Below are 10,387 nucleotides of genomic sequence, written 5' to 3' on the forward strand. Positions count from 1 at the left end.
CGACCCTTGCGCGACCCCGACCTTCAGGATTTTGCTCTACGGAAGGGGGTGCACAAAAGTGTTCGTAATCAACCTCGGATTGTACTTTTCATCATCTAGGGGCACCGTAGGGACCGAAAAAAGTGGTTTCGCATGATAGTCCACCTCGACCCATGTCGACCCTTGCGCGACCCCGACCTTCAGGATTTTGCTCTACGGAAGGGGGTCTACTTGTGCGCAACCCCGACCTTCAGGATTTTGCTCTACGGAAGGGGGTCTACTTGTGCGCAACCCCGACCTTCAGGATTTTGCTCTACGGAAGGGGGTGCACAAAAGTGTTCGTAATCAACCTCGGATTGTACTTTTCATCATCTAGGGGCACCGTAGGGACCGAAAAAAGTGGTTTCGCATGATAGTCCACCTCGACCCATGTCGACCCTTGCGCGACCCCGACCTTCAGGATTTTGCTCTACGGAAGGGGGTGCACAAAAGTGTTCGTAATCAACCTCGGATTGTACTTTTCATCATCTAGGGGCACCGTAGGGACCGAAAAAAGTGGTTTCGCATGATAGTCCACCTCGACCCATGTCGACCCTTGCGCGACCCCGACCTTCAGGATTTTGCTCTACGGAAGGGGGTCTACTTGTGCGCAACCCCGACCTTCAGGATTTTGCTCTACGGAAGGGGGTCTACTTGTGCGCAACCCCGACCTTCAGGATTTTGCTCTACGGAAGGGGGTGCACAAAAGTGTTCGTAATCAACCTCGGATTGTACTTTTCATCATCTAGGGGCACCGTAGGGACCGAAAAAAGTGGTTTCGCATGATAGTCCACCTCGACCCATGTCGACCCTTGCGCGACCCCGACCTTCAGGATTTTGCTCTACGGAAGGGGGTCGAGTTGTGCGCAACCCCGACCTTCAGGATTTTGCTCTACGGAAGGGGGTGCACAAAAGTGTTCGTAATCAACCTCGGATTGTACTTTTCATCATCTAGGGGCACCGTAGGGACCGAAAAAAGTGGTTTCGCATGATAGTCCACCTCGACCCATGTCGACCCTTGCGCGACCCCGACCTTCAGGATTTTGCTCTACGGAAGGGGGTCTACTTGTGCGCAACCCCGACCTTCAGGATTTTGCTCTACGGAAGGGGGTGCACAAAAGTGTTCGTAATCAACCTCGGATTGTACTTTTCATCATCTAGGGGCACCGTAGGGACCGAAAAAAGTGGTTTCGCATGATAGTCCACCTCGACCCATGTCGACCCTTGCGCAACCCCGACCTTCAGGATTTTGCTCTACGGAAGGGGGTGCACAAAAGTGTTCGTAATCAACCTCGGATTGTACTTTTCATCATCTAGGGGCACCGTAGGGACCGAAAAAAGTGGTTTCGCATGATAGTCCACCTCGACCCATGTCGACCCTTGCGCGACCCCGACCTTCAGGATTTTGCTCTACGGAAGGGGGTGCACAAAAGTGTTCGTAATCAACCTCGGATTGTACTTTTCATCATCTAGGGGCACCGTAGGGACCGAAAAAAGTGGTTTCGCATGATAGTCCACCTCGACCCATGTCGACCCTTGCGCGACCCCGACCTTCAGGATTTTGCTCTACGGAAGGGGGTCTACTTGTGCGCAACCCCGACCTTCAGGATTTTGCTCTACGGAAGGGGGTGCACAAAAGTGTTCGTAATCAACCTCGGATTGTACTTTTCATCATCTAGGGGCACCGTAGGGACCGAAAAAAGTGGTTTCGCATGATAGTCCACCTCGACCCATGTCGACCCTTGCGCGACCCCGACCTTCAGGATTTTGCTCTACGGAAGGGGGTCGACTTGTGCGCAACCCCGACCTTCAGGATTTTGCTCTACGGAAGGGGGTGCACAAAAGTGTTCGTAATCAACCTCGGATTGTACTTTTCATCATCTAGGGGCACCGTAGGGACCGAAAAAAGTGGTTTCGCATGATAGTCCACCTCGACCCATGTCGACCCTTGCGCGACCCCGACCTTCAGGATTTTGCTCTACGGAAGGGGGTCTACTTGTGCGCAACCCCGACCTTCAGGATTTTGCTCTACGGAAGGGGGTGCACAAAAGTGTTCGTAATCAACCTCGGATTGTACTTTTCATCATCTAGGGGCACCGTAGGGACCGAAAAAAGTGGTTTCGCATGATAGTCCACCTCGACCCATGTCGACCCTTGCGCGACCCCGACCTTCAGGATTTTGCTCTACGGAAGGGGGTCGACTTGTGCGCAACCCCGACCTTCAGGATTTTGCTCTACGGAAGGGGGTGCACAAAAGTGTTCGTAATCAACCTCGGATTGTACTTTTCATCATCTAGGGGCACCGTAGGGACCGAAAAAAGTGGTTTCGCATGATAGTCCACCTCGACCCATGTCGACCCTTGCGCGACCCCGACCTTCAGGATTTTGCTCTACGGAAGGGGGTGCACAAAAGTGTTCGTAATCAACCTCGGATTGTACTTTTCATCATCTAGGGGCACCGTAGGGACCGAAAAAAGTGGTTTCGCATGATAGTCCACCTCGACCCATGTCGACCCGTGCGCAACCCCGACCTTCAGGATTTTGCTCTACGGAAGGGGGTGCACAAAAGTGTTCGTAATCAACCTCGGATTGTACTTTTCATCATCTAGGGGCACCGTAGGGACCGAAAAAAGTGGTTTCGCATGATAGTCCACCTCGACCCATGTCGACCCTTGCGCGACCCCGACCTTCAGGATTTTGCTCTACGAAAGGGGGTGCACAAAAGTGTTCGTAATCTACCTCGGATTGTACTTTTCATCATCTACGGGCATCGTAGGGACCGAAAAAAGTGGTTTCGCATGATAGTCCACCTCGACCCATGTCGACCCTTGCGCGACCCCGACCTTCAGGATTTTGCTCTACGGAAGGGGGTGCACAAAAGTGTTCGTAATCAACCTCGGATTGTACTTTTCATCATCTAGGGGCACCGTAGGGACCGAAAAAAGTGGTTTCGCATGATAGTCCACCTCGACCCATGTCGACCCTTGCGCGACCCCGACCTTCAGGATTTTGCTCTACGGAAGGGGGTCTACTTGTGCGCAACCCCGACCTTCAGGATTTTGCTCTACGGAAGGGGGTGCACAAAAGTGTTCGTAATCAACCTCGGATTGTACTTTTCATCATCTAGGGGCACCGTAGGGACCGAAAAAAGTGGTTTCGCATGATAGTCCACCTCGACCCATGTCGACCCTTGCGCGACCCCGACCTTCAGGATTTTGCTCTACGAAAGGGGGTGCACAAAAGTGTTCGTAATCTACCTCGGATTGTACTTTTCATCATCTACGGGCATCGTAGGGACCGAAAAAAGTGGTTTCGCATGATAGTCCACCTCGACCCATGTCGACCCTTGCGCGACCCCGACCTGTTCGTAATCAACCTCGGATTGTACTTTTCATCATCTAGGGGCACCGTAGGGACCGAAAAAAGTGGTTTCGCATGATAGTCCACCTCGACCCATGTCGACCCTTGCGCAACCCCGACCTTCAGGATTTTGCTCTACGGAAGGGGGTGCACAAAAGGTGTTCGTAATCAACCTCGGATTGTACTTTTCATCATCTAGGGGCACCGTAGGGACCGAAAAAAGTGGTTTCGCATGATAGTCCACCTCGACCCATGTCGACCCTTGCGCGACCCCGACCTTCAGGATTTTGCTCTACGGAAGGGGGTGCACAAAAGTGTCGTAATCAACCTCGGATTGTACTTTTCATCATCTAGGGGCACCGTAGGGACCGAAAAAAGTGGTTTCGCATGATAGTCCACCTCGACCCATGTCGACCCTTGCGCGACCCCGACCTTCAGGATTTTGCTCTACGGAAGGGGGTCTACTTGTGCGCAACCCCGACCTTCAGGATTTTGCTCTACGGAAGGGGGTGCACAAAAGTGTTCGTAATCAACCTCGGATTGTACTTTTCATCATCTAGGGGCACCGTAGGGACCGAAAAAAGTGGTTTCGCATGATAGTCCACCTCGACCCATGTCGACCCTTGCGCGACCCCCGACCTTCAGGATTTGCTCTACGGAAGGGGGTGCACACTTGTGCGACCCCGACCTTCAGGATTTTGCTCTACGGAAGGGGGTGCACAAAAGTGTTCGTAATCAACCTCGGATTGTACTTTTCATCATCTAGGGGCACCGTAGGGACCGAAAAAAGTGGTTTCGCATGATAGTCCACCTCGACCCATGTCGACCCTTGCGCGACCCCGACCTTCAGGATTTTGCTCTACGGAAGGGGGTGCACAAAAGTGTTCGTAATCAACCTCGGATTGTACTTTTCATCATCTAGGGGCACCGTAGGGACCGAAAAAAGTGGTTTCGCATGATAGTCCACCTCGACCCATGTCGACCCTTGCGCGACCCCGACCTTCAGGATTTTGCTCTACGGAAGGGGGTCTACTTGTGCGCAACCCCGACCTTCAGGATTTTGCTCTACGGAAGGGGGTGCACAAAAGTGTTCGTAATCAACCTCGGATTGTACTTTTCATCATCTAGGGGCACCGTAGGACCGAAAAAAGTGGTTTCGCATGATAGTCCACCTCGACCCATGTCGACCCTTGCGCGACCCCGACCTTCAGGATTTTGCTCTACGGAAGGGGGTGCACACTTGTGCGACCCCGACCTTCAGGATTTTTGCTCTACGGAAGGGGGTGCACAAAAGTGTTCGTAATCAACCTCGGATTGTACTTTTCATCATCTAGGGGCACCGTAGGGACCGAAAAAAGTGGTTTCGCATGATAGTCCACCTCGACCCATGTCGACCCTTGCGCAACCCCGACCTTCAGGATTTGTGCTCTACGGAAGGGGGTGCACAAAAGTGTTCGTAATCAACCTCGGATTGTACTTTTCATCATCTAGGGGCACCGTAGGGACCGAAAAAAGTGGTTTCGCATGATAGTCCACCTCGACCCATGTCGGACACTTGCGCGACCCCGACCTTCAGGATTTTGCTCTACGGAAGGGGGTGCACAAAAGTGTTCGTAATCAACCTCGGATTGTACTTTTTCATCATCTAGGGGCACCGTAGGGACCGAAAAAAGTGGTTTCGCATGATAGTCCACCTCGACCCATGTCGACCCTTGCGCGACCCCGACCTTCAGGATTTTGCTCTACGAAGGGGGTGCACAAAAGTGTTCGTAATCAACCTCGGATTGTACTTTTCATCATCTAGGGGCACCGTAGGGACCGAAAAAAGTGGTTTCGCATGATAGTCCACCTCGACCCATGTCGACCCTTGCGCGACCCCGACCTTCAGGATTTTGCTCTACGGAAGGGGGTGCACACTTGTGCGACCCCGACCTTCAGGATTTTTGCTCTACGGAAGGGGGTGCACAAAAGTGTTCGTAATCAACCTCGGATTGTACTTTTCATCATCTAGGGGCACCGTAGGGACCGAAAAAAGTGGTTTCGCATGATAGTCCACCTCGACCCATGTCGACCCTTGCGCAACCCCGACCTTCAGGATTTTGCTCTACGGAAGGGGGTGCACAAAAGTGTTCGTAATCAACCTCGGATTGTACTTTTCATCATCTAGGGGCACCGTAGGGACCGAAAAAAGTGGTTTCGCATGATAGTCCACCTCGACCATGTCGACACTTGCGCGACCCCGACCTTCAGGATTTTGCTCTACGGAAGGGGGTGCACAAAAGTGTTCGTAATCAACCTCGGATTGTACTTTTCATCATCTAGGGGCACCGTAGGGACCGAAAAAAGTGGTTTCGCATGATAGTCCACCTCGACCCATGTCGACCCTTGCGCGACCCCGACCTTCAGGATTTTGCTCTACGGAAGGGGGGTGCACACTTGTGCGACCCCGACCTTCAGGATTTTGCTCTACGGAAGGGGGTGCACAAAAGTGTTCGTAATCAACCTCGGATTGTACTTTTCATCATCTAGGGGGCACCGTAGGGACCGAAAAAAGTGGTTTCGCATGATAGTCCACCTCGACCCCGGTCGACCCTTGCGCGACCCCGACCTTCAGGATTTTGCTCTACGGAAGGGGGTGCACAAAAGTGTTCGTAATCAACCTCGGATTGTACTTTTCATCATCTAGGGGCACCGTAGGGACCGAAAAAAGTGGTTTCGCATGATAGTCCACCTCGACCCATGTCGACCCTTGCGCGACCCCGACCTTCAGGATTTTGCTCTACGGAAGGGGGTCTACTTGTGCGCAACCCCGACCTTCAGGATTTTGCTCTACGGAAGGGGGTCGACTTGTGCGCAACCCCGACCTTCAGGATTTTGCTCTACGGAAGGGGGTGCACAAAAGTGTTCGTATCAACCTCGGATTGTACTTTTCATCATCTAGGGGCACCGTAGGGACCGAAAAAAGTGGTTTCGCATGATAGTCCACCTCGACCCATGTCGACCCTTGCGCGACCCCGACCTTCAGGATTTTGCTCTACGGAAGGGGGTCGACTTGTGCGCGACCCCGACCTTCAGGATTTTGCTCTACGGAAGGGGGGTGCACAAAAGTGTTCGTAATCAACCTCGGATTGTACTTTTCATCATCTAGGGGCACCGTAGGGACCGAAAAAAAGTGGTTTCGCATGATAGTCCACCTCGACCCATGTCGACCCTTGCGCGACCCCGACCTTCAGGATTTTGCTCTACGGAAGGGGGTGCACAAAAGTGTTCGTAATCAACCTCGGATTGTACTTTTCATCATCTAGGGGCACCGGTAGGGACCGAAAAAAGTGGTTTCGCATGATAGTCCACCTCGACCCATGTCGACCCTTGCGCGACCCCGACCTTCAGGATTTTGCTCTACGGAAGGGGGTGCACACTTGTGCGACCCCGACCTTCAGGATTTTGCTCTACGGAAGGGGGTGCACAAAAGTGTTCGTAATCAACCTCGGATTGTACTTTTCATCATCTAGGGGCACCGTAGGGACCGAAAAAAGTGGTTTCGCATGATAGTCCACCTCGACCCATGGTCGACCCTTGCGCGACCCCGACCTTCAGGATTTTGCTCTACGGAAGGGGGTGCACAAAAGTGTTCGTAATCACCTCGGATTGTACTTTTTCATCATCTAGGGGCACCGTAGGGACCGAAAAAAGTGGTTTCGCATGATAGTCCACCTCGACCCATGTCGACCCTTGCGCGACCCCGACCTCAGGATTTTGCTCTACGGAAGGGGGTCTACTTGTGCGCAACCCCGACCTTCAGGATTTTGCTCTACGGAAGGGGGTGCACAAAAGTGTTCGTAATCAACCTCGGATTGTACTTTTCATCATCTAGGGGCACCGTAGGGACCGAAAAAAGTGGTTTCGCATGATAGTCCACCTCGACCCATGTCGACCCTTGCGCGACCCCGACCTTCAGGATTTTGCTCTACGGAAGGGGGTGCACACTTGTGCGACCCCGACCTTCAGGATTTTGCTCTACGGAAGGGGGTGCACAAAAGTGTTCGTAATCAACCTCGGATTGTACTTTTCATCATCTAGGGGCACCGTAGGGACCGAAAAAAGTGGTTTCGCATGATAGTCCACCTCGACCCATGTCGACCCTTGCGCGACCCCGACCTTCAGGATTTTGCTCTACGGAAGGGGGTCTACTTGTGCGCAACCCCGACCTTCAGGATTTTGCTCTACGGAAGGGGGTGCACAAAAGTGTTCGTAATCAACCTCGGAATTGTACTTTTCATCATCTAGGGGCACCGTAGGGACCGAAAAAAGTGGTTTCGCATGATAGTCCACCTCGACCCATGTCGACCCTTGCGCGACCCTTGCGCGACCCCCAAACCTTCAGGATTTTGCTCTACGGAAGGGGGTTTACTTGTGCGCAACCCCGACCTTCATGATTTTGCTCTACGGAAGGGGGTGCACAAAAGTGTTCGTAATCAACCTCGGATTGTACTTTTTCATCATCTAGGGGCACCGTAGGGACCGAAAAAAGTGGTTTCGCATGATAGTCCACCTCGACCCATGTCGACCCTTGCGCGACCCCGACCTTCAGGATTTTTGCTCTACGGAAGGGGGTGCACAAAAGTGTTCGTAATCAACCTCGGATTGTACTTTTCATCATCTAGGGGCACCGTAGGGACCGAAAAAAGTGGTTTCGCATGATAGTCCACCTCGACCCATGTCGACCCTTGCGCGACCCCGACCTTCAGGATTTTGCTCTACGGAAGGGGGTCGACTTGTGCGCAACCCCGACCTTCAGGATTTTGCTCTACGGAAGGGGGTGCACAAAAGTGTTCGTAATCAACCTCGGATTGTACTTTTCATCATCTAGGGGCACCGTAGGGACCGAAAAAAGTGGTTGTCGCATGATAGTCCACCTCGACCCATGTCGACCCTTGCGCGACCCCGACCTTCAGGATTTTGCTCTACGGAAGGGGGTGCACAAAAGTGTTCGTAATCAACCTCGGATTGTACTTTTCATCATCTAGGGGCACCGTAGGGACCGAAAAAAGTGGTTTCGCATGATAGTCCACCTCGACCCATGTCGACCCTTGCGCGCGACCCCGACCTTCAGGATTTTGCTCTACGGAAGGGGGTCTACTTGTGCGCAACCCCGACCTTCAGGATTTTGCTCTACGGAAGGGGGGTGCACAAAAGTGTTCGTAATCAACCTCGGATTGTACTTTTCATCATCTAGGGGCACCGTAGGGACCGAAAAAAAGTGGTTTCGCATGATAGTCCACCTCGACCCATGTCGACCCTTGCGCGACCCCGACTTCAGGATTTTGCTCTACGGAAGGGGGGTGCACAAAAGTGTTCGTAATCAACCTCGGATTGTACTTTTCATCATCTAGGGGCACCGTAGGGACCGAAAAAAGTGGTTTCGCATGATAGTCCACCTCGACCCATGTCGACCCTTGCGCGACCCCGACCTTCAGGATTTTGCTCTACGGAAGGGGGTGCACAAAAGTGTTCGTAATCAACCTCGGATTGTACTTTTCATCATCTAGGGGCACCGTAGGGACCGAAAAAAAGTGGTTTCGCATGATAGTCCACCTCGACCCATGTCGACCCTTGCGCGACCCCGACCTTCAGGATTTTGCTCTACGGAAGGGGGTCTACTTGTGCGCAACCCCGACCTTCAGGATTTTGCTCTACGGAAGGGGGTGCACAAAAGTGTTCGTAATCAACCTCGGATTGTACTTTTCATCATCTAGGGGCACCGTAGGGACCGAAAAAAGTGGTTTCGCGATGATAGTCCACCTCGGACCCATGTCGACCCTTGCGCGACCCCGACCTTCAGGATTTTGCTCTACGGAAGGGGGTCTACTTGTGCGCAACCCCGACCTTCAGGATTTTGCTCTACGGAAGGGGGTGCACAAAAGTGTTCGTAATCAACCTCGGATTGTACTTTTCATCATCTAGGGGCACCGTAGGGACCGAAAAAAGTGGTTTCGCATGATAGTCCACCTCGACCCATGTCGACCCTGCGCGACCCCGACCTTCAGGATTTTTGGCTCTACGGAAGGGGGTGCACAAAAGTGTTCGTAATCACCCTCGGATTGTACTTTTCATCATCTAGGGGCACCGTAGGGACCGAAAAAAAGTGGTTTCGCATGATAGTCCACCTCGACCCATGTCGACCCTTGCGCGACCCCGACCTTCAGGATTTTGCTCTACGGAAGGGGGTGCACAAAAGTGTTCGTAATCAACCTCGGATTGTACTTTTCATCATCTAGGGGCCACCGTAGGGACCGAAAAAAGTGGTTTCGCATGATAGTCCACCTCGACCCATGTCGACCCTTGCGCGACCCCGACCTTCAGGATTTTGCTCTACGGAAGGGGGTGCCACAAAAGTGTTCGTAATCAACCTCGGATTGTACTTTTCATCATCTAGGGGCACCGTAGGGACCGAAAAAAAGTGGTTCGCATGATAGTCCACCTCGACCCATGTCGACCCTTGCGCGACCCCGCCCCTTCAGGATTTTGCTCTACGGAAGGGGGTCTACTTGTGCGCAACCCCGACCTTCAGGATTTTGCTCTACGGAAGGGGGTGCACAAAAGTGTTCGTAATCAACCTCGGATTGTACTTTTCATCATCTAGGGGCACCGTAGGGACCGAAAAAAAGTGGTTTCGCATGATAGTCCACCTCGACCCATGTCGACCCTTGCGCGACCCCGACCTTCAGGATTTTGCTCTACGGAAGGGGGGTGCACAAAAGTGTTCGTAATCAACCTCGGATTGTACTTTTCATCATCTAGGGGCACCGTAGGGGACCGAAAAAAGTGGTTTCGCATGATAGTCCACCTCGACCCATGTCGACCCTTGCGCGACCCCGACCTTCAGGATTTTGCTCTACGGAAGGGGTCCTCTCTGTACAAGGTTTAGGGGTACATTTTCACCCAAAAACCACTATCGCTCATCCGAAACAACTCCTCGACATGTGTCTTCTCTGTGAATTTGGCCCCG

Source organism: Anopheles nili (assembly GCF_943737925.1).
Source record: "Anopheles nili chromosome X unlocalized genomic scaffold, idAnoNiliSN_F5_01 X_unloc_31, whole genome shotgun sequence".
Classification (NCBI taxonomy): domain Eukaryota; kingdom Metazoa; phylum Arthropoda; class Insecta; order Diptera; family Culicidae; genus Anopheles; species Anopheles nili.